Source organism: Alligator mississippiensis, chromosome 3, assembly GCF_030867095.1.
Source record: "Alligator mississippiensis isolate rAllMis1 chromosome 3, rAllMis1, whole genome shotgun sequence".
Lineage (NCBI taxonomy): Eukaryota > Metazoa > Chordata > Crocodylia > Alligatoridae > Alligator > Alligator mississippiensis.
The window spans coordinates 167,303,521-167,324,214 of NC_081826.1; the positions used below are offsets into that span (position 1 = coordinate 167,303,521).

The following is a 20,694-nucleotide window of genomic DNA, read 5'->3' on the forward strand; positions in this document are numbered from 1 at the left end:
AATCAGGAAACCCTTTAATCTCTCCAAAGCGAATCAGAGAGATTCAGAAAGATTTGATGATTTGGACATAGACACAGTTTTAAATGTTTTTTCTACATACCTCAAGGTACCAGGCAGCTCATGAATGCTGTGATGGTGGGGTGGATGGAGCATCCTACGGGAGTGCAGGGGGGACCCCCAGTGTGCTCAGCAGCAAACCCGGAAGTGGACCAGAAGCACTTCCAGTCCACTTCTGGGTTTGCTGGGGAATGTGCGGGCCCCCAGCTTGGTAACTGGCATCTCCTGGGTCTGGGGGCAGGCATCCAGGGCCCCCCATGGCCGATTGCCAAGCTGGAGGGGTTTGGGGGGGGGAGGGGTCTGACGCTCAGTGACGGACCCAGAAGTGGATTGGAAGCACTTGTGATCCACTTCTGGGATCACCACTGAGCACGCAGGGTGCCCCTCCCCTGCGCTCCTGTGGGACGCTCCATCCGCCCCACCATTGCAGCATTCACAAGCCATGCCTGGCACCCTGAGGTACATAGAAAAACATTTAAAGCTGTGTCTATGGCCAAATCACTGATTCTCCGAATCAGCATTGAATCCTCAGATTTGGATTTGGCTGAATCGAATTAGAACAGCGATCCGAATCAACAAATTGAATTACTGTCCCCGATTCAGGCCAAATCTGAATCCGAACTGAATACAGCCTGTTTCACACACCCCTACTGCTGGGGACATAAATAGGTTTAGAAGGAAGAGGAGTACCGGAGAAGAGGGGCAAGCTTGGGGGTAGAGGTTGGTTCTCAGCTTTGGAAGAAGTCCTACTTTTTGACATGAGAATACAAATGACAGGAGATACAGGATTCTTTCTGCTTTACATAAAAAAATCCTTTCGTAACGTTTTCATTCAGGTTTTAGCTTGGGTAGCCTGGGTACATGATACTCAGATGCCAACACACAGGGAGGCAGGGGCAGCTAGACCCTTTGTGTATCCTTGTATAGCCTTAAGTGTACCCCACCCAGTGCCTGGTGCAACAAGAGTGCAGAAAAAGTGGGTGGCAGAACTCCTCTGGGACCAGGCTTGGGCAGGGGGATGGCCCCTTTGGGAGGCCTGCGGTACAGCCCCCCAATGCCAATCCAGACTTGTGAGGGGGAGGCAGGCAGGCTCACTCTTGCAGACCTTTGCATGAAAACATTTTCCGCTCCAACCAGCACTGCCCCATACAACAAGCTCCCAGAAAAAAAGTGGGAGGCTTCACCAGGGAGATGGGCAGCACTGCTCATTGAACTCACCCCCTCCCCACCCCCAAAACCCATGGCTCTCAAGCAAAGCCACCACCAATTCCCCCCCCAAAAGGAACCCGGCATGACCCATGAAAATAAACCAACCAAAATATCAAATCTTGTCCTAAAATGCCACCTGGCAGTAAAATAGTAGTGAAAGGGCAGGAGGGTAAAATTGTTCTGACGTGCCCCCTAGCATATTTTATTAGTTATAGCATAATAAGCCATTACATGGTGTATCACATCCATGTTACTGACTTGTCATAAACTAAGAAAGGAAAATTAAACCAGGAACATTGTTAGTGGGTAAATGTTGATTATGCAGACAAGCGCTCTCATATTCCGTGTTCCACCATTTTTAAATCAGTCTATGTGCCCCAAACTTCTGTTTTGTTACAGGTTTAGACCAGTTTCTGATCACTTATACCAGGTTACATGTAATGCCTGTTTGTCTCTACTTGGCCTCAGATTACAGATGGTTATACCAATCTTGGTCTGCTATACAATGGAGAGTCCTGTGATCAGGCAGCAGACTGGAATTCAGGAGATCTGGGTTGAATCTGGCTGTGCTAGAAACCACTGTGTGACCTTGGGCAAATCACTTAATCACTCTGCCTCAGTCCTGGTATCTGTGAAAAAGAACATTTTGTTTAATTTCTGCTTCCCTTTGTCTTTTGCATTTAGATTGTGAGTTCACCAAGGAAGGAACAGCTTTAGTACATATTTATTTAGTAAACACACATCACAGTAAAGCTTTTATGCTACCGTAAGTAAAATAAACAATTATAGAGAATTCTCCCTGCAGTGGTGTGCCACAAGCCCAGGCTAGCCCAGCAAAAACTCAGCACCACACCTGTGTATCTTTCAGGCTCTTCTCTCGAGATAAACTTTGATTAACTCAAAACCAAAAAATAGCCACAGAAATGACGGTGCTTGTCACAGGCTAGTTTCCTAGGACTATTTCCATTGCATTCACCTGTACTGAGAAGATGGCTGGCTGGTCAGCTGCTGGCCTCTGGCTCTGCCTTAGTACCTATTACAAGAACCTCTCTATCTTCTTCAGCTCCCTTCAAGCTGAGTTCTGAACCCTGTATATTGATCACCTGACCCTTTCTCAGCTGGGCCTAATAATCACACAGCTTTAGCTAACCTGAAGCCCTCTGCTTTGTGTGGGTATCAAGGTGATCAGTTAGTTTAGTTTATTTTTGTATTGTGAGGGCTTTACTATTGCTTCCAGTTGGGTATGTTAAAGAGCATAGTATGTTTGAGAGTGTTGCAGCCAGAGAAGGTGAGCTTTCAGTATAAATATGATTTTATTTACTATAGTTGTGTCTTTTTCTGTGAAATTCAGCTTGCTATCTAACTTTGAGGTTTTGAGAATGAGACTTGGTTTGAAATGTTTTCATTATTGATATGCAAAAATCTAGAACTTGGTTCAGAGACAATACCTTTTTATTAGACCAACTAAGGAAGTGCAAAAATAAAAGATCTTTTTCTGTATGCTTTCAGGCTCACATGCCATTCATCAGGCTCAGGGAAAATTAATGGTAAAAAGTCCCCATAGGTAAGAAATCAGCTTCCTCTGTGGAAAAATGAAGTTCAAGATGGAAATCTGTTCCTCTGGGTCCATGAGCGTGTCTTTATGAGTTGCTCTCTGTTGTGCAGATCAGGCAGGATTCCTTTCCTGGTGGTGTCAGATGGCAGGCAGGGAGGTATAGAAATCTTTCTTGTTGTTCATCAAAAGTCATCATAATTCATTTTGATAAGCATTTGTTAAATTATCTGGATTAATCACTTTCAGTTTATGGCTTGTTTGAACTGTTTTGTGCTTTACCATTTGTTATTTGTGCTGTGCTCTGTGGGTATTGATCACACATGTCATGTGATTGTGTTGGGTTTTCTTTCTGTTCCTCTTCTGGATTAAAAGAAGAATGTTTAGTAGCAAACAGGTGTTAGCAAATAACCTGTTTCTGGAAAAATACTGTGGTGCTAGTAGGATGAAAAATGGGTTGGGATTGGCAGACTTGAGTTTTATTTGATTTTCCAAGTCTGCTACTAAAATGTTGGATGACTGGGATGTCACTCTTTCTCTGCTAGAATGTTTCTGTTTGTAAAATGGAGATAATTAAGTGTTCTTGATATCTATGAAGGATATCGAACGAGAGTGTTGGGTGTTATTTTGTGACAACTTTTTCCTTGAGTAATCGTCTGTGCTAAAATTAGAGAAACTTCAGGGTTCTGCAAAGCTCTTATTGCAAACTCAGCATTTGCTTTAATACACATCAATAGCAAGTAATGCCCACACAGAGCAAATGGAACTAGCCTCATCTTGTTTAGTAGCTGAGGGACTCTATTGCTAAGCGGTTGTGGTGATGGTGGTGCTGTTAATTATTTTCTGTTCTCACTCTGTCCTAGGCACAATATAATCATGCACAGGGAATAGCAATCTGATCTCTGTAGGGCTAGGGACAGAAATTTTACATAAACTGATAAGTGGTTGGAAACTGGTTCAAGTCTCTAACATAACAGAAGTTCAGTGCATATAAACTGCTTTTAAAACAGCTGAAACCAGTTTAAGATAAACCTAGATGGATGTAGTATCAGACTTAACTGATTTATTGAACTTCTGTCCCAGATCCCCTCCGGATTCAAGTTAACTTGCACTCCCCCAGCATCCCAGGATGCTTTGTATTTCCCCTGCAAATCTGTCCTTGGAGGGTGGCAGGCTGGCTTTGGCCCAAGCTGTCTGCTGCAGCCATACCCAGAGGTATGCTCTAGCAATCCCTGGCTTCTGTTCTGGGCTGCTGCAGGCATATGGCTGCATTTGCAGAATCAAAATTGAATGTCTGCTTGCTTATCAGTCCAATCTACACAGTTTAGACTAACCTGTGAAGACTGACTCAATTCAGAATTTAAAGGATCTGATAATATATAGCTCCTGCTGCAGCCCATTAAAGCTCTGTGCAGAGAGGTTAGCAAGTATCTGGCCAAAACTCTGTTCAGACAGCTGCAAATTGCATCATCCAAATTTATTAATGGGATTGTAGCCTCATTTAGCTACTTGCTATCTTATACATAAAGTACACAATTGCTGGCTGATGCAAACAGGATTATGAGATCTGGAGTGAATAAAATCAGTTTTCTCCAGTATCTTAGCAAGTCCCCAGTCCTGGAAGATTTTAGATTGTGTTGTTATATGGGGCTGCTCTTTAAGTCAAAAGCCACTGAGGAATTATTATGATATGGAATGAAAAGTACATTAGAAATAATGAGAACAATGTGAACATATCATCTCCAAGGCTAGGTAAGCAAATGAGCGCTATTACTGAATGTAACAATTTCAATAAGGAAAAATTGCTGTGTATCATTATAAGTGGCTTCGTAATGTGGATCCAGTGCTCTGGACATTCTCCAACTTGTGTTTACATAGATAAGACTCTAATAAAAAGCCACGTTGGTCATGGAGAAATGTTAGACAACCAGTATAATTTAATACGGATATAGGGAAAGAATGTGCCTATTCTGAAAGGAATAGAGGTACTTTATCTGGGAGAACTGAAACCAGGTATTTATTGTCTCCCCCTTAAATCACTTGAAAGATAGTTTCTTTAAGTTCTTGCTCTCCATTTTGTGGTTTAACATAACACCAGGTCAAATGCTGTGCATGTCTACTCTTGCAATACCCTATTGAATACAATGTGCCTGAATGGGCAATCAAGGTAGAACTCTTAGTTTGCTTCAGTATATTGTGCCCAGTGAACTCATGAGCCTCTAGTTCTCCAGACTGGGTTGCGAGAGAAGTGAACATACAATCTGTCATCGCTAAGATACTTGAAAAATGCCATGAAAGCCATCTAACTAAAGAGAGAACAAATGATTACTGTTACAAACAAAGTATAGTAGCTGCCATGTACCACATAATCTACCTTGAATAGTGCTACCTAGTGGAACTCAAAATACAGTGGTATAGCTACTAGGTACTCCTGAAATTTTATATCTTGTGATCATTAAGATCCAACTCAGATTGCCTACCTTTAAACTAGTAGATCAGTCCCTTCTTAACAGTAGGTTCAGGAAGTCTGGCTTTTCCATCCAAAGTTTTGGTCCCATTTCCTGTCACTGTTGTTAATCAGTCTTTCTGTAATCAAAATAATTTAGTGGGACGAGTGACTAGGATACTGGACTGCCCTGCCAAAGAGGTGAGTATGTGTCTTAAGCACTAGACCACAGAACTGTGATGTGGAGGGTGCAACAGTCCATCTCTGAGATGTACTAGAACAAGAGAAATGGTCTCCTTTGAAAATGGCACAACATCCTTTTGTACAAGGGAGCATGATAACCTGTTTGTGTCCTAGGAAGGAGTTCTTCCTTGGTCTTCAACTTTCTTTCTTTGGTGTAAAACACTGAAGTCATGTGGCTCAGCCAGCTACAGGCTAGAACCAAGAAACAGCCCAGGAAAGCTTGAAAGACTGTGAATGGACCTGTTTGTGTGCAAGTGGAGTTAGAAAACCAAAAGTCATACAGCATAAGATGCAGACAATCAAATTCTGTAACAGCTAAAGGGAGCTAGGCTTTCCATATGCCTTGCCCTTCATGGCTGCTGAATGGAAGGATGGCAAATGAGATCATGAAGGAACAGGCCTTGGTGATTTTATAATTGCTTTTAACCCTGAGGTCTTGGTTCCCAGATCTGACTGAAATGCAGCTGAACCTCCCAAACTTTCATAGTTGTTAGGGGCTGGAAAGGACCTTGCAAGTCATCGGGTCCAGCTCCCCTGCACTTGGGTACACTGCACTTTCAACATACACTAACCACAGTGCAATAGGGTTTTATCTTGAAAGAACCTAGACAAGTTGCCTAATGTCAGCTCATTCAAAGAAGACTTAAAAACACTCCCTCTAGCATAACAGATCAATTTATAAGGTTCACTTTCCCCTTACATTTTTGTTGCCTATTTGTAGTCTACAGTACCACACAAATGCTTCACCAAGTAGTTGTTTTGTAACAATGTTTAATAACTGAGGACCTCAATTTGCACGGCTGCCTAGTCTACCTTTAACTTAACAGGGCTTTCTAGTAATCATTACCAAGACAAGTCTTATACCCTGACCAATAAACCACGCATCTTTAAAGGATACCTCTTTTTCTCATCCTGTGGAATGAGCCGTTTTAAACAAGCACTTTCACTTTGGCAATCACTTTTATTCTTAGTTGCCTTACATTTTTTCCTTTCCAATTTCTTTCTGGGTACGTAGTACATTGGAAAACAATCATCAGTGAGTTTCAGCTTGCTTATTCCCCTAGGCAGTTTTGCCTGTAACTAACCAAAGTTCAAGTCAACAAGCTTCGGAAACTTTTGCAATTAGCAGCTGGTAGTTTGTTTAGCAGTTGGCTATCACTGTTTATTAAGTTGCCTATGCATTTAGCTTACTTAATTAGTCACAACCAATTACCAATAGGTTGCTGCTCTGCTCTGTGCTGCTTGTCACTGAGTCAAGCAGATTCTCCCTTATATATTTTAAAACACAGCAGGCATGCTTGTGGTTGACTGATTAATCACTGCCTGACAGGGCATAGTGGGAGAGCCATATTCCTGCAGCCACTGAAAGCAACTGAATGACTTTCAGTGACTGCAGCAGGAGCAGGTCAGAGTTCAGGGAGAGCAGGATCTCTATAACTCGCTTTACAGGCAGACTGGAGAGAACTCCACAAAGTTTGATGCACATAGTTCCTTAAAGACAAAGGTCTGAGACTGTGTCCTTCCAGCCCTTTGAACAATATACATTTGCTAAAGGCTGGAAACTTGACTCTATGGAACACAAACCAAATGCTACCAGTACTTTACAATAGCTGCTTGAAAAATGGCTGGCCTACATCAGGCCTTATTTTTCCTATTGCAGTGGAAGGGATAAGAGCCAATCAGTTCTGGCCAGTGGGTGATGGGAACTGATGTCTCTCTGGCCCTGTTCTCCTTCACTACTGTTGGGCCCCTGTAGGGCATTGGGAGGTTGCTGTTTGTGACCTCATTCTCTGTTCTTACAGGTTTATTTGGGGGGGAGGGCGTTAAGGCTTGAAGGGACTGCTCTGATCTCTGTCTAACATAGGCATAGGACTTCCTTGCGTTCCTACTTCTGATCTGAAAGCTGCAGTCCAACTAGATGTGACCTAGTCTCAGCCTCTAGGATTCTGTGGTTATCTCAGGATTCCCAACTTCCAGTCGCTCACTTGGACTCTGAAAAAAATATTCTTTCAATTCCCTGCAAAGCTGGCTTCTATGAAATTGGATTCTTTGCTGTCCTGTTTTTAACTGATTATTTAGAGTGTAAACTTGTAAAGACTTATCCTCTTGCCAGCAAATAACTGCTTGGTTATATAAAGCAACACCATCATCAGGAGGTGTCTTTCCAGGGAATGCTGCATTATAATGAATACTAAATAGAATTTATAGAATGCAGATTAATTTTTAATGAGCAGCAGTTGTGTACTGCACGTAATAATATTGAAATTAATACATAATTAACGAAGATTTGTATAAAATGGTTCACCTAAGATTTGAACGGCAGCAAACCAAATTGAACATTGTCGTTCTCAACATGAAACACTTTGTCAGGCTTCTCAGCCACAGACTACAATCAGTGGGAGAAATTTGCCCTCACTAAGGTGTTCTGGTTTCCTACTGAGAGTATCAGTCCATATTAGAACTGGTCAACCACTGAAGCACAGCTAAGAGCAAACCTTTAGAAAATCTCCCCTATTTTGAAAATGTAAAAGCTACTCTAGTTTGCCATGAAACTCTCTTGCTCATTCACTCTATTAATGTCAAAATGACTGATTCTAATAACCAATTATGGCTCTTGTATGCATCTTTCCTGTAGACCTACTGGATAGCATTGGTATGTGTGTCTCCTACAAGAACCACAGGAGATTCTCTAATGCTTCATTTTCCAGCCTACATGCAGTGCCTGCCCAAATCCACAGTGAAATGAGTTAATAATAATGCAATACCTATGTGTGTGCACGTATTCTAATGTATGGGTTTCCAAATATCTTGTTAACAGCGTCTGTCTTGTTTTGGCTGCAAGCTCTTCAGGGAAGAGATCTATACTCTTCTTTTTGTACAGTGACAGGAATGTTGTTTATACTTCCACTACATTAACACCTAGATGAATAGTTCCAGAGGTAAGGTGTGGCAATGAAATGAACTATTTTCTTATACGAGGGTCATGCTACCCTGTTTCAAGTGGAGGTAGCTCTCACACTCTTCACCCATTTTGGAAATAGAGTTTATAGGCAGTGGCTGGTAATTCATTAACATACATTTTAAGTTCACTCCATGACAGTTCTGAGTGGGGAACACAGATTTGGGATCAACACATTCATATTGCTATGGGAAGCGCAGGCTTACATTTGCAATATCAGTTACTCAATTCTGTAGTTAATTGAGCTTTCAGATGTCTCGGGTTTCCCTCTAGCTGGATAGACAGCTTTATACTTATTTCCTTGTGTTTTCCCTAGCTATATTTTCACAGAATCAATTACTAATGGTTCTAAAACTGTCCTTTGTGAGGAAGAATACAAGTGAAGTATTTTATTTTAAAAGCAGTGTCACTAGGATTCCTTATAGCTGTCATTGGACTTGAAACTACTGTATAAGGGTGCCAAATCTGTCACTGCTCTATGCCGCATGGCAATTGAATATATTTGTAATGTGTTTCTTAATAAAAATATTACCCTAATGAAAATATCCAGAAGTAACATGCTCAGAGTGTAATATTCTAAAGAAAGAGAAGAAAATATGATTCAAACTTCAGACTTGATAGCTAGGCACCCAAAAGATGGCAGATGTCAAGTTCAACTTGAACATACAACCTTAACTCTTTCCCTTCCATTATGATCCAGTAAAAAAAAGGAAGATTTTGCCCTTGGTAAACAAATGAAAACATGTTAATATTCATTAGCACTGCAAATAGCAATACAAGAATCTTTACATTCAAAAGGTTTGGTTCCAGTAGTGGTGTTAACTCCTCTGTATTATGCATGCCTTTTGCCTTTCTCCACATCCTCCATGCTCATCCAACAGAAGTACTTTGTGCTTCATGTTTATTGCCAGCATCTGGCAGCCATTTAATATTTAGTAAAGCGGAAGGAAAATAATAATTTGCAGCAGGAGCCTGGGGTAATACCATTAAAAGTATGAGGCTATTCAATTAATCTGAGTCATGGTACATAATAGATATAATCTAGATAATAGAGAGAGCAAACCCATGCACAATAGTTTTGGTGTGGGGATTGAATCGACCCCACATGCATTTGTGAATGTTGTTCATGCTCGAGAAGATTATATGGGTTGGATTATCTTCTTCTTTTTTTTTTTTTCAAAACAATGAGGCAGTGCAGATGCAAAGTGACAACTATTTTTCATTGCTTCTCTCATATGGCCTTTCACAGAATTTAGCTTCAGGTACCATGTACACAATCTCTGATAACACCTTGCAGTTGCTTGAATGCCTCTAGATAAGAAGAGCAACAGACCTTGCATAGCAGTAAATGTAATCCCTATATTTCAGTATGCAATTTGAAGCATAAGGAGATTAAGGATTGTATTGTAGAATGGCTACCATTTTGGGATGCTGCTGTTGAGTTTTAAGCCTGAAGCAGCTGGGGCATGACGTGTTGAGAACTTAGCAGCTCCTGTTGACTTCCATAATTTTGAAGTGTCGAGCTCACTGTGTATTGGGTTAGGCACAGAACAATTCTGAAAATGTTTTACCTATGTGACTTGTCTCAAATCCCACCATAACTGAGTGGCAGAACCACCTCAGCTGAAGTACTAAGCCTGGATGCAGTACTCTGAGGCATATGTTTAAGTACATGTGACTGACTTTTATTTTCTTCCTTATGTGTAAGCTTACTTTTTTTCTTTTCTGTTTACAAAGAAAGATGGTCATCTATATCAAAATATCTAAGAAATTGTGCAAAGGCAACCTCTTAGGATGTCCTGAAAATGCCTTTGCTCTTAGCTGCTTGCTGGAGTTATGTAACCCCATGTGGTTTGGGGGTTTTTTTTAATGGAGAATAGACTAGTGTGAACATATTTCCACAAATAAGAACCAAGGTGGATATAAAATCTTAACATGCAAATAAGATGATATTTCTGTCATGGGAAATAAAAAGATCTTCCATGAAATTCCCTCATCCTTCCTTTCATTTTCTTCAGAAAAGTGGTATGTAAAACTGTCAGGCTGATAATTAGGCAGTTTTTAGGGAGCTACTCTCATGAAACCTAATGCAAGTTCCAGGGAGAATTTCAAATGAAGTTGCAATGTTCTCCATGTGGATTATTGCGGTTGTCTCCTTTTATTGATATTGGTTCATAAACCTCACTCTAATCAACTCTTGTCTTGCCCAATCAAGGAATTCCTGTAGGCAGCTCCATACTTGCTTAGCCTGCAGGCATGCTGTACAGCAGGGGTGGATAACTTATTTGGGCCGTGAGGGCCACATGGGGAGTTTTGATAAGCTGTCACAGGCTGGATCAGCACCCCGCTTCCCCCTCCCACCCCCCCCCCTTCATAACTCACCAAAACTCCCTATGGGGCTGCAGGTGGATAGGGAGCAGTGGTCAGGAGAGGGAGGAGTGGGTGAGGCTGGAATCATAGGGCTGGGTTGTGGGGTGGTGACAGCTGTGGGCTGGAGCCCAGGGCCTGCTCCCTACATGCTCCTGCCCTCTGGGTAGGGGGTGTGGGGTGATATGTGCATGTGTGGGGGGGAGAGCTGCCGGGGTGCTAGGTCATAGGAGCCTGCCATGGGTGAGGGGAGGGATGGGGGCCACTGAGCACGGGGTGCGTGGGCAAATGCAGCAGAGCTTGCCTGGGTGGCAGTCCCTTTTGCCCCTGTGGCACTCCTCATGGAGCCCAGCCTCACCTGCTCTCACTGGTACAGCCTGCACTGAACTCCTGGCCATGGCCCAGCCCAGCCAGATGCTGTTCTACTCCCCACTTGCCTCCAGCATTGGCTCGTGCTCCTGTTGCACTGTGCTATGTCGAGGAGATTCTGGCAGGGCTGTTCCCAGTGCAGCTGGCCAAGTGCTGCTCCCCTCCCCAGCCTCCAGCGATGGCTCCTACTCCAGATTTTTTTTTTTTTTTTTCCCCCCTGTCACACTGTACCATTCCAGGTGAGTGGGTAGATAGCTTCAGCTGGGCGTTTCCTGCCCTAGTGTTCAGGGCTCTAGCTCCAGCTCCTGGCCACTGTGCATACTGGCTGGGGTGGGCAGCAGTGGACTGCCCTGGTGTGAGCAGGCAGGGTTTGGCCCCATGTGGAGTGCTGTGGGGACAGCTGCAGGCCAGATCCAGTCATCTGGTGAGCCGGATCTGGCCCGTGGGCCATATTTTGCCCATTCTTGCTATATAGTCTTGTGGAGGACTTCAACTTATTTGTGGAGATTGCCGTTTACAAAGAACTATCCTTTTACTCCTCTGGTTTCCAACCTTCTCTTTCTCCTCCTGCTTAACAGATTAACCTCCAGCCACCTTATATTCAACAGTCCCAATTCAGCTCCTATGGAAGTCAATGGTATGAGTAGCATGGAGTTCAACATAAACAGGAATAGGCATCAGGAGCTGGTCTAGGGCTCTTGTTTAGAGCTGTTAAGAGAATGGAAATTTCATTTTTAACTAAAATAAATCTCAAAATCCCACCATAAAGGAAATCTGAAAATATCAGATTTCCTTTAATAATATAATATATAATTATAATGCAAGCATGTTTCAAAACAAAAAGGCAAAATGTCTCATTATAACATTGTTGGAACTTTGCCCCAACTCAGTTCTCTAAAACAAATCCTCAGTGAAAGGGAATTGACTATGTAAAGCATTCTTCCTCTTTCAAAGGAGTGGCAAAGCTTTATCAACCAGTTCTAGTCTGAGCAAATGCTCATTGAAGGACTCCTATTTACTTAACCTGGCATCCGTTGGGTGCTAATGGTGACTCCATATCTCTTCCAGATTGGCTGGCATTGAGTCTTTATGCTGAACTGGAACTGCCATTGAGTGAACCTAGTACTAACTGATCTAGGAAGAGTGCACCACATTTGGTAGTTAAAATTCAGAAGACTTGAAGGTTTGATTTTTGTCTATATTGCTGCCATCATCTATGAGAAACCCAAACTTGGATTTTTAACCCCCAGCAGGGCAATCCAAAAATTAGCAGTTTGAAAATGGACAATTTTTTGTCTAGTTTTAGGTTAAATCTTGAGCTAATTAAAGGATAGCTTCATTTCAGAGACTTTTTTTTGAGGTTTTGAAATGTGGCTGTGTGTGTTTGTTTTTTGTTTTTACATCATATTAGATTTAAAAAAAAAAAAAATTCTTTCCCATGTGAGTGTGTGTGTGTTTCATGATCCCAGCATAGGATCAGAGACATGCGTGGTCAAATCCCAGTTCTGCCGGATTCAGAGCAATGTCTTTCATCTTGGATCATTGTGGATGAGACAGAGGTAGGATGTGAATCTTCCTTATCCCATGTTGGGGTGTTCACCATCATGCCTTAGAATGAGATTCCTTCTTTCTCTCCTTCATTTTTTCCAAACACTATCTTTGCACCTGATTAGGCTGTTGAAGCTGAAGTGTTTTTGCAGAAATATTTTTGGTAAAAAATTGGTTTTCTATGTGGATATTCCTACCGGCCCTATAGTTAAAGCCATGCAAGCCCTCCATTTTTGTGAAGTCAGCCTGTATACATGAAGCTTTCAGTTAACCTAGCGAAGTTACAGGTTGGGAGCCTATAACCAGCTAGATCTCATCTTTTGTCTAATATTTTATCTAGATTTTTTTCCAGAGAAAGATGTGAACATTAGCTAAAACATCTTGAGCTCCTCACAGAACACGGCTCACCACTGAGACCTGATCATCTGCTTTATTAAACAAATAATTCCCAATTTTTATTCTGATGTGCTGTCTGCCAAAAAAGGATAAATGAAATAATCCAGGAGACTAATATGCCTATTAGCCTGACATTGATCATGAGCAAAATTGTGGAAAGGCACAATCAGCAAAGAACTACAAGATGGTAACATAATTAATGCTCTTCAACAAGGCTTTATGAAAAATAAGTCTTGTCAAATAAACATGATATATATGTATATGGTTTTATGAGCTTGCAAGTTGACTTGATTATGGTAACTGTTGACATAAAATACTTTTCTGTAAGGCACTTATCTTGGTCTGGAAAGATATCTTTATAAAAAGGCAAAGTTAAGTGTTGCTTCTATTAAATGGATTTAAAACTAGTTAATTGACAGATCTCTAAATATAATGATGAAAGGAGGAATCTCATCCAAAGGAGTATATCTTATAGGCTCCATAGGAATTTACTCTCAACCTAATGTTATTTAATACCTTAACAATGACCTAGGTTTGCAGGATGGTAACAATTATGGGAACACACTGATGGATTTGGATTGCTTGGTAAATTGGGTTTGTTTGAACAACCTGTGTGTAGACAAAATGACGGGCATGTGTGCACAACACTTTAAAGCAGGTCAAATGCTTTTGCACCACTTTAATGGTACTGGTGTCTGTATGTGTTGGTGGCATATTGCTCATTCATTTCAGCCACTGTAGGAAATTTGACGGTGTAATGTACCTTAAATGACTTGGAGTTTTTAGTTTGCTGCCCCTACAGCTGTGGAGTGAAGCACCGAGCTCCATGGCTCTGCAGGAAGCCTGGCAACAGCCTGGGAAGGCAGGCTTTGGCCAAGAAAAATGGCAAGCCTCATCTCTCTTTTCCATTTCTTTTCCCCCTGGAGCCTGCCTGCCTGAGCTGTGTGGGAGCTTGGTGCTTCCCTCTGTGGCTGCAGTGCCCCCTGGGACTGCCTGAGCTAGGTGCCTGTGGGTGGGTGCTGCCTGGGGGGGCCATCCCTGCTGCAGAGGGAAGCACCAAAGTGCCTTCTCCCTGTACTTTCTAGCCCTGATTGTGAATAGGGCTTCCAAAGAAGAAAAATATTGGGCTGTATCCTCAGCCAGTAGATATCAATATACCTCTCTGAACATTGTTTGCCAACAGACATTTACACCAGCTGAGAATCTTGCCCACTGTTTCTATCACTCAAAACCATTCATCTCACCCACAATTACAGTCAACCCAAAGTGTAAGAAATAGTGTAGCTGCAACATCATATTGCATTTTCACTGGTAAATCATTCAGTATTGCAGGATACTTAGGTGTCATGAAATAAAATTTTAATATCCACCCACAGTAAAGAGAAACTCCATATCTTTTTTATCCATAGCACTGCAAAGATACGATAGAAAAACATCCTCCCTTCTCTAATTCTGTTATCTCCACAGCCAAATACAGCTCTACATGAAGGCCCTTTAGGAACAGTAATCCTATAAGCCTTTTATAGTAAAGTACTGCTTTTCACATCAGAGCTGTACCACTCTCTTGTTTTCCTTCCTTCCCCTGATCCAGCCCAGGAAGAGTCCCCCAGCTCTTCTGTAATTTTTATGAACTATTGCCTGATTATCTGAAGGTGGGGAGCAGCAATTAGCTACTGTTCTTCACAATCAAATAGCATCATTTTATGAACAAATAGGTGCACCAGAGTCAAAAGAGAGATTTAGTCTTGGCTTGATTTTATGTCACTGAACTCGCTAGAAAACTTGCCACCAAAATCACTGGAAGTGGAAGTGAGTCCTTAGTAATACTCTCATACTATTTTAAGAGATGACAAATTTGTCACAACCATGTGACAAACTGCAGAAAACTTCAGGTCCATAATTCAGACATATCAATGGGTCCCTTCATTATAGGAACAACAATAGATTGGAACACAAATACCCTTTTTCCTGTCAAACATGTTTTCCATCGAGGTTGTCAGCCTCCACCTAGGTTGCCTATCTATACCTGACCCTTTTTTTCAGGTTAACTTCAGTGATTCAATAGTGATTCCAATCCAAAAACACTTTTTGTTGTTGCAGAATCACTTGACACTGACACATGTTGTTACACACATTTTAGGCATGGGTTTACTGAGATATGGGAGGAGTTTACCTGAAGAAGGATGCATCCTTGTCCCAAAACAACTACTGTACTTGTGCCAAGTCCTAATATCCTTCACAGCTTTGACCATCAAGGTTCCTGTCTATTCAGCTATGTAGAGCTACTGCTCTACTACCAGACATCTACTGCTCCACCTCACTTTAAATGCTAGCATGTAGTAACTCATTAATCTTTGTTATTTGAGCGCTTGGGGTGTCATGCCCCTATGTATTACAGTAATACCTCATGATGCTGTGTTGCTCCATGTTAGTATCCTGGCCTCCCTTGCCCTCTCAGGAAAGATGTGTGCACAGGCCCATGTATAACTCCATATTTTGGTGTGTTAGAATTCACAAAATCTTCTCTGGGGAAGAAAAAAAAAATAAAACAAAGAAATGAGGATATAGCTATAGCACTGGCTTGAATCCCAGTAAGAAAGAGATGAACATGAAGGAGAACTTGCCACTACTACACTAGGCTGGACCATATCATTAGAAGAGACTCCACTGCTCAGCCATGGTTTTTGGTAGATTCCACTAATCCCTTCCCTAATCGGGACACAGACTAGGGCAGGGGTGGACAAAATGTGGCCCAGGGGCCGAATGCCAGGCCATTCTATGTGGCCCGTGGGGCCCCTAAATATTAATTTTCTAATTTTTTTTTTTTTTTTTTTTTTATCTGCCCTGGGCTGCCTGTCATGCGGCTCTCGATGGCTTGCCAAAACTCAGTAAGCAGCCCTCTGTCCAAAATAATTGCCTACCCCTGGATTTAGGGGTACATGATGCAGCATCTCTGAGCAGTATGCTCTGACACTGAGGACATTCTAAGTGCCCCCCAAATGATCCACCCAAATTGCATGTAGAGACTCAAGGTGAAACAGGAATCATTGCAAAGCAGTATCTTATCAAATAGTATAATGCAACCAGACGGAATTTATATAATTTTCATTTTAGGTGTGTAGCAGGTTTGGGTTATCTAGTTCATTAACAGTCCTTCAGTGTCCTTTTACAGGCTCCCAGCCTCTGTTTATTGTCCATGTTCCCTCTTGGCAGGAGTCAACCCCCATAAGCACTTCACCTACTTCAAACTACCCACACATGGTCGGACCACCCAGTTTACTCTAACTATATGCACAGCCTGATGCATGTGCTCAGTCTTTGGCCAGCTCCCAGGAGAGAGGCACTCCAGGCAGGGTCATTGAGCGTTGCTGTGCTGACCTGCTGGCTCTCTCCTAGCTTCTCAGCTCTCAGCCTCCCAGGTAGCTCTTTACTCTTGATCTGTGCTAGGCTCCTCTCTCTAGCAGTCAAGCTCTTGCACCCCTCTGGCTCTTTTCCCTCCCAGGAGGCCTCCATCTCTCTTTCCCCAGAGAGAAGTCTCTCTTCCTGGCTCCTCTTCCTGGGAGAATTTTAGCTTTCTGATAGCTAATTATCTAAAGGCGGCTGGCTCTATTGCCTATGCAGCCTACAATCACCCCTTACAGCCACCAGCTGGGCTGTAACCCCTGCAAGTCTGCAGACTGCCACCAGGCTTCTTGACCTGGTACACTGCCACACTGTTATAAACCCTCCCCTCCAATTTCTATTCTCCCCCTCCCCCCTCTGGAGTTCAGGCCTATTCTTCTCCAAATTTTGGAGCCATTGGTCCTGGCTGCATTCATTTGGATTGGCCCATGCTTGGATGGCTACTGGCCTGCAGCTTTCCCTGTGCTTCTCCTCATCCAGGGCAAAGCTGCTCTCTGTCTCTGTCTCTAATTCTAATCAGCTCCACTCTGCCTCTAGTTCTGGTCTTAGCACAACTGCTTCAGGCCCTATTTTTTATTCTGGCCCAGTTTGGATCGCCCCAGCCCCCCTATGGCTCTCTTATTCAGGGCAAAGCTGCTCCCATTTCTGTGTACCCCTTGGGTACCCTCAGATTGTTCCTTGCGACTATGCTCCCTTGTCTTTCTACCTGCCCCTATGGTCCATGGCTCTTTGGCCCCCTTGGTCTCTGGCTCTGGTCCTACTGACCTTTGGTCCTTCCCCTTAGGCTGGGGGGGGGGGGACACATCTGGTATGCAGGCCAGAAGACTCCTGTGAAAGACTCCATTTCCCAGCATCCCCTACCTGCACTGCTGCAGCCAGTTTCCTTGGAGACCCCAGCAGTGGTGGGACCCTGACAGTGTGGGGCTAGGGTTTCCATGGGGACCAGCCCCCCACAGTGCTGGCAGGGAGCTGCTCTGGAGCTGGGATCTTGCAGCAGTGACAGCGTGGTCCAGAGCTGGGGCAGAGCTGTGATCTGCCGCTCTCATGCCCTGACAATACTCCCCATCCAACCCCAGTGTGCACAGGAAATACTGGGAAGTGAAGTCTGGCCACCGGCCAGATTCACCATTTTGTCCATCCCTGCCTTAAATCCTGGCCCCACTCCTAGGCCAGTTGAGACTCATGGACTCCCCTGGCCCTGCCAGTCTCTGGCTGTGTTCCATGTGCCCCCCCCCCCAGGTATGTCTCTCTTTTTGTGAACTTAGTCTGCCCTAGGCACCAGATCCTCCTGATTTCCCCCTGCTTCCTGGCACCAGACCTTTTCTCAATGCATCCCTGTGGCACTATGGAGTCACCCCTCTGGGTGTTCTCAGTGCGCCCCCACCAGACACTATGAGACTTCCACCACCACCCCTATAGTCCCTGCCAAACCACCAGTTATACCATTTTCCTCAATTGCAACATAACCCAAATATATGGTCACTGTTCATTATATGGTTAACCAACTCAAACACTCCCTATTCAGAGTCCCTCTTCTCTGCCTGTCCACAGGGGTTTCCATCAGGGTTGGCAGCTCGCTCCCAAGTAGCTTTCCCTTGATGCTCTGGTGGCATTAACAGGATCCTTCCATGTTCATGGATCATGGGCTGCCTAGTCCCTGAAGCCTATCCAGCACTTCTTCTTGGCTTCCTCCATCGCCTCTAAGCAGCCCTGGTGATCAACCACCTTCTTCCCCATCTCAGCTATCCTCTTCTGGAAGACCCACAGCTTCACTTCTTTCTTGCCTCTTTCTGCTTCTGCCACTATTGGTTGCTAAAACTTCCTTTCCTTTTCCTTTCCTTTTCCTTTCCTTTCTTGGCATCCTAGCCACTGGCACGTTTGCGTCCCACTTTGACCCAGCCGCTTCGACGGCCTGCCCCTTCTGCCCTGGGGGCGTGGAGGAGGATCTCTTTCATGCCTTCCTGGACTGTCCCCGCCTGCGGCCGCTCTTTGCCACCCTCGAGCTGCCGCTGCGGGCGCTGGGCAGGAGCTTCTCAGAGACCACCTACATATGCTCCTACCCGTACCGGGCGGCCGAGCGGGGCGCCATCTGCCTGGCCAACTTTTTGCTGGGCCAGGCCAAGATGGCCGTCCTCAAGAGCTGCCGTAACCGGCTTGCCGGCACCGGCTCAGACGATGCCCCGCGGCTCTTTGGCCTCCTAGTGCAGGCGCGCCTCTCGCTGGAGTTTGAGCATACTGTGCTCTGGCGGGGGGTGCCCGCCTTCGAGGCACTCTGGGCCCTTGAGGGAGCGCTGTGCCACGTGGAGGATGGCCGTCTCAAATACGCGCTCTGATGTCATGACCGGTCTAGGCGACCGGGCGGGCGCGGTGGCGGACCGTGGCTTCCGGCTTGTGCCGTGCCCTGGGCCCTCACCAGACTGCTTTTGTTTATTTTCTCGGGGTGAGAAGTTGAAGGGTTTTGTACGTGTACTACGGGACAGGGAAGGGTGGAATTGTTCGTTTCTCGAGGGCTATATATATATAAATAGCATGTTAGACAAGATGTGTATTACTGTGAAGGTGTTTGTCACGGTGTGATGTTCTGAATGTCCTGGAATGGCTTCTCTTTGGTGTGGTTTGATGGTTTTTTTGCTTTCTGTACCTGATCTTTTGTGAAATAAAGTTGTTAACAGTCCTTTCTTCAGGTTGGGAGAAGAGATGGCTTTAAAAGTTCCGCCCGTGTAGACGCCCTAGGTTCGTGACCCTTTAATCAGGCTGGTTCTGAGGCTGAGTGGTGGTCGCCGTCTGTTTGTTGGCGCTTATATATAGCATGTTAGACATGATGTGTATTACTGCGAAGGTGTTTGTCACGGTGTGATGTTCTGAATGTCCTGGAATGGTTTTTCTCTGGTGTGGTTTGATGGTTTTTTGCTTTCTGTACCTGATCTTTTGTGAAATAAAGTATACGTCCTCGATGTGAGGACCGACGCATTAAACGCATTTTTGGTGCAGGGAGCGGGCCTCGGAGCTTGCTCCAGCCCCTCCACGCATCGGCCCGGTATTACAGTGCTTTCTTTCTTTCTTTCTTTCTTTCTTTCTTTGGTGAAGCCCTTCTGAGCTCCTGCAGCTCAGGTGCCTTTTTGCGCGTTCCCTGCACTCCATGCCCCCCTTTTCCTGTCCCCCCCCCCCCCCCCCAAAAAAACCTTGCCTCCACCCACCCTCTCCCTGGGGCCCCCCTTCCCCCGCTTTCTGAGCGTTTTTCCCCTGGGCTCTGGCAGCCTCTTTTGCCTCTGCCCCTCCCCCACCCCCGCCTGAGTTCTCCCTGTGATTCCTGCTGCCTCCCTCCCCCAGGGCCCCTTACCTTGGTCCTTGCCATCTCCCCCTGCCTTGGGGCTTGCCCTGAGCCGCTGCAGGGTTGCTCTGCCCCCCTCAGGCGGATTTTGGGGCGTGTTGAGCCCCCTCCCAGTCCCTGGCGTCAGCCTGAGGCTTTTTTTTTTTTCCCTCCCTCCCGGGAGAGAGTTAGCCCTCCTCCTGCTGGGATGCCTGCCAGCAGCCAAGGCACTTGGCATGGGGATGTCTCTGCAGACCTTCCCCTCAGCCATGGCATGCGGGTGCACGCCCCTCTCCACATCACGGTGGAGGACTGTGCCGGAGCTCTGGTGGACCTGCTGGGACGCCGGAGCGTCTGGTATGCCTCCCGGGTCAATTCAGTGCCCATCATCTAGCTGAGCTCTCCCAACCTGGTGAGGGAGGTGTGTACGGCAGGGCTGGAAGTCTCGGGGGTCCACCACTTGGTCACGCCCCTGGAGACCCTGGCAGTGCAGGTGGTGGCCTCCAACGTGCCCCCGCACCTGTCAGACCGGGACCTCACCAACGTGGTCGAGCGCTACGGTGTCCTCACCAGCCCCTGGCGCAGGCTGACCATAGGGAGTAGGACCCCCAACCTGAGGCAGATCCTGTCCTTCCGGAGGCAGGCGTTCATGCTCCTCATGGGGGACACTCAGAAACTGCCTCCCTCCTTGACTTTTGCCTTGCAAGGGAGATCCTACGTGGTATATTTCTCCCTGGGTGGGAATTCCTGCTGCCGCTGCGGCAGCAGCTCCCACCTAACTGCCCAGTGCCCGTTTGGGCAGTCAGCCGAGGCACCGGCTGCCGCGCCTGCCCAGG

The 20,694-nt window shown here is 45.0% G+C and overlaps 2 long non-coding RNA genes across 2 annotated transcripts in view; one reads left to right on the forward strand and one right to left on the reverse strand.

The window, feature by feature from the left end:
* Window positions 1-1,347: 1,347 nt before the first annotated feature.
* On the reverse strand, window positions 1,348-20,176 carry LOC109283919 (uncharacterized). Its single transcript, XR_009460935.1, has 4 exons — window positions 19,889-20,176; window positions 15,551-15,671; window positions 5,299-5,404; window positions 1,348-1,895 (listed from the first exon to the last, which is right to left on the reverse strand). It is a non-coding gene; the product is annotated as an uncharacterized LOC109283919 (long non-coding RNA).
* The window catches only part of LOC132249462 (uncharacterized), a 123,204-nt gene continuing 104,898 nt past the window's right edge, over window positions 2,389-20,694 (forward strand). Inside the window, exon 1 of the long non-coding RNA XR_009460934.1 lies at window positions 2,389-2,554. This is a non-coding gene — a long non-coding RNA (uncharacterized LOC132249462). The remainder of the gene's footprint in view (window positions 2,555-20,694) is intronic.